The sequence below is a fragment of the Oryctolagus cuniculus genome, chromosome 14, assembly GCF_051225735.1.
Source record: "Oryctolagus cuniculus isolate XC-2025 breed Fujian yellow rabbit chromosome 14, ASM5122573v1, whole genome shotgun sequence".
NCBI lineage: Eukaryota > Metazoa > Chordata > Mammalia > Lagomorpha > Leporidae > Oryctolagus > Oryctolagus cuniculus.
Window position 1 is genome coordinate 71,818,928 of NC_142880.1, and position 3,715 is coordinate 71,822,642.

The following is a 3,715-nucleotide window of genomic DNA, read 5'->3' on the forward strand; positions in this document are numbered from 1 at the left end:
TCAAGTGGTAAGACTGAAACCTGAGCTTAGATTCATTTGACCTTAACACCTCTGCTCTTCCCATTATCTGGTTAGGTGAAGAACAGCAAGAGGTTTCTCTCTGTCTCTCTCTCACTGTCCACTCTGCCTGTCAACAACAACAACAAAATAATAATAACAAGCAAGGAGCTGCAAGTATTTAGGACATTTCCTCAGACAGAGGTGGAAAAACAGGCTGAAACTGCACATGCCATCCTAAGCAGAAGCAAATTAATCTTGTGAATGGTACAGAGCCAATAAAAAATTTTAAGTAGATAAGACTTGAGGTAAATCATATTTACATTTTAAACATCGGCATTCAAAAAGGTGTGAGGTGCCGGTACTGTGGCATAGTGGGTAAAGCCACTGCCTGCAGTGCTGGCATCCTATATGGGCACCAGTTCGAGTCCCAGTGCTCCACTTCCAATCCAGCTCTCTACTATGGCCTGGGGAAGTAGTGGAAGATGGCCCAAGTGCTTGGGCCCCTGCACCCATCTGAGAGACTGGAAGAAGCTCCTAGCTCTTGGCTTTGGATTGGCCCAGCTCCGGCCTCTGGCTGTTTATAACAGCCAAATGAAAATATGATAAATCAGAGCTTCTGTATTACAAATTCTATCAGCAGCTGATCTGAGTTTTCAAATTTTATTTTTCAGTATTCCTGAAAGTAATAACGTGCTTGCAAAAAATTGACATGCTATGAGTTAAAAGATGAATTTTACATTGTTTTCTAAAAATACATTTCTCATTTCCACTTACATACCGGTTCAATTAAAGTTATTTATATGTATTTTATTAGGCATTCTGATTGGGCTGAAATAAACAACAACAATAATAATAGGACATGGATCATGCACTAAAAGAGTTCATTGTCTGGTGTGAATGACATACACATAAATACAAATAAATTGTAAAAAAACAACAGTAGAGGCTGGCGCTGCGGCTCACTAGGCTAATCCTCCGCCTTGCGGCGCCGGCACACTGGGTTCTAGTCCCGGTCAGGGCGCCAGATTCTGTCCCGGTTGCCCCTCTTCCAGGCCAGCTCTCTGCTGTGGCCAGGGAGTGCAGTGGAGGATGGCCCAGGTGCTTGGGCCCTGCACCCCATGGGAGACCAGGAGAAGCACCTGGCTCGTGCCATTGGAGGGTGAACCAGCGGCAAAGGAAGACCTTTCTGTCTGTCTGTCTGCCTCTCTCACTGTCCACTCTGCCTGTAAAAACAACAACAACAACAACAACAAAAACAAACAAAAAAAACAAAAAACAAAAAAAAAAAACAATAGTAGAAATACGTGCAACATGCAGTAGGAACTTAGTGAGAAGCTGATTTTATGAGTTTTATTTATTACTCACTTATTCAAAAATAGATTTAAAGTGGTTCATGCCAAAAAGTAAAAGGAAAAGTGGATAACATAGTAAATAAAATAAATTTAAATAAATAATTTGAAGTCAGCAGTAAATGAGTACATAGAGTACATAGATAAGATCTAGAAAATGCTAGAATAGGCATTTGGTCTCTAAGCATTTTGCAAGGTAGGCAGAAATGAGAACATAAACAATTACATTATTCATGTTGCTTCCAAAGAAGAAGAAAGTGAAACTATTTCTAGAGTTCAAATTAAGAAGTTTTCCCAGCCAGCACCGCGGCTCACTTGGCTAATCCTCTGCCTGTGGAGCAGGCACCCAGGTTCTAGTCCTGGTTGGGGCGCCGGATACTAGTCCTGGTTGCTCCTCTTCCAGTCCAGCTCTCTGCTGTGGCCCGGGAGTGCCGTGGAGGATGGCCCAAGTGCTTGGGTCCCTTCACCCGCATGGGAGACTGGGAGGAGGCACCCGGCTCCGGCTTCAGATCCAAATTGGATCTCCAATGGGGGGAGTGAACCAACAGAAGGAAGACCCTTCTCTCTGTCTCTCTATAACTCTCTCTCTGTCTCTCTCTCTGTATCTAACTCTGCCTGTCCAAAAAAAAAAAAAAATAGTTTTCCCTCATATAAATATCTCTATCTCTATCTCTATCTCTATCTCTATCTCTATCTCTATCTCTATCTCTATCTCTCTATCTATAGAGAGAGAGACAGATAGAAAGAGAGGGAAGGGGAGAGAGAGAGAGAGAGAGAAACAATTCACCGTCCTCAGCAGCATCCATGCATTAAATAGATTTCACAGGACTATTTCCCGTAGTGGCTGTTAGCATTGGCCAATGATGATATAATGCAAAATTAATTCAAATAAAAGCAGTTTTTACAAGAGAAGAAACCACATGTTCTAGATGCATGATCTCTTTTCTGTTTGTGAAGGTAATTCCAAATGATAGAATTTTTGTATCTGTAGGAACACATGGGTTACATTTCATGCATGTGATCCTTTGCAAATTTATGTTGTCCAACTAAGTATTTGATGAGTATTGACTAACAGTTGAGTTTAAGGTTATGGTCCTTGGCAACCATGTAGGGTGCAACTATATCATTCTACTGATTAAAAAATAGGAGTGCTTAATTCCTTTGGGATATAAAGATGCATAGAAAGGAAAGGGACCACAGATTTCTGGCAGTTATTTTAAAAATTGTGATAACATAGATACAATTTACAATATATCATCCTGATCACTTTTAAATGATTTATTTTTTAGTTAGTTATTTGAAAAGCAGAGTGACAGAGAAGGAGAGACAGAGAAAAAAGACATCTTTTATCTGCTGGTTCACTCCCTAACTAGCTCCAATAAACAAGGCTGAACCAAGCTGAAGCCAGGAAAGAGAAGCTGCATCTGGTTTTCCCATGTGGGTGGCAGATGTCCTGATACTTGGACCATTTTCTGCTGCTTTCCCAGGCACATCAATGGGGAGATGGGTTGGAAGTGGGGCAGCCTCAGATTCACCAATGCTCTGATGCGCAATGCCCTCCCAGGTGGCGACTTAACCAATTACGCCACAACACAGGCCCTCATCCCTGTAATTTTAAAGTGTCTAGGTCTCATTAACCATGTTTGTGTTGTTGTGTTACCATCACCATCCCGCAGACTTCTTTTCAATTTGTCACGCTATCTGGTAATAACTTCTCATGCTACCCTCCACCAACTCCCAGGCAGCGAGCATTGTAAGTTCTGTCTCCATGAATTTGACTACTCTAAGAACCCTGTGTAAGTGGAATCAAGCACTGTACAAATATGAAATGCTTCATGAATTTTCATGTCATGCTTGTGTGGAAGCCATGCGAATCTATTCTAATTTCAGTGTATGTGATGCTGAAGCAATCACTTTGGCCTGTTTCAGAGGGAAGAACAGGAGCTCACTGAATTTAAAATGTGAGGATCCTGCACAAATGGAAGAAGTCATAACACTGTTTTCCACGTAGCTGGAAGGCTGAGCTGAGGAGGGATGTTGACAGAGACGTCGTGAAAGGGAATGGAAGGCCGACGCTTCGGCTCACTAGGCTAATCCTCCGCCTTGCGGCACCGGCACACAGGTTCTAGTCCCGGTCAGGGCGCCGGATCCTGTCCCAGTTGCTCCTCTTCCAGGCCAGCTCTCTGCTGTGGCCTGGGAGTGCAGTGGAGGATGGCCCAAGTGCTTGGGCCCTGCACCCCATGGGAGACCAGGATAAGTACCTGGCTCCTGCCATCGGATCAGCGCGGTGCGCCGGTCGCATTGCGCTGGCCGCAGCGGCCATTGGAGGGTGAACCAACGGCAAAGGAAGACCTTTCTCTCTGTCT

General features: G+C 43.6%; 1 pseudogene; it reads right to left on the minus strand.

Moving 5' to 3' along the window:
- Positions 1 to 3,166: 3,166 nt before the first annotated feature.
- Positions 3,167 to 3,263, minus strand: LOC149122385 (U6 spliceosomal RNA; annotated as a pseudogene).
- Between the last annotated feature and the right edge of the window lie 452 nt (positions 3,264 to 3,715).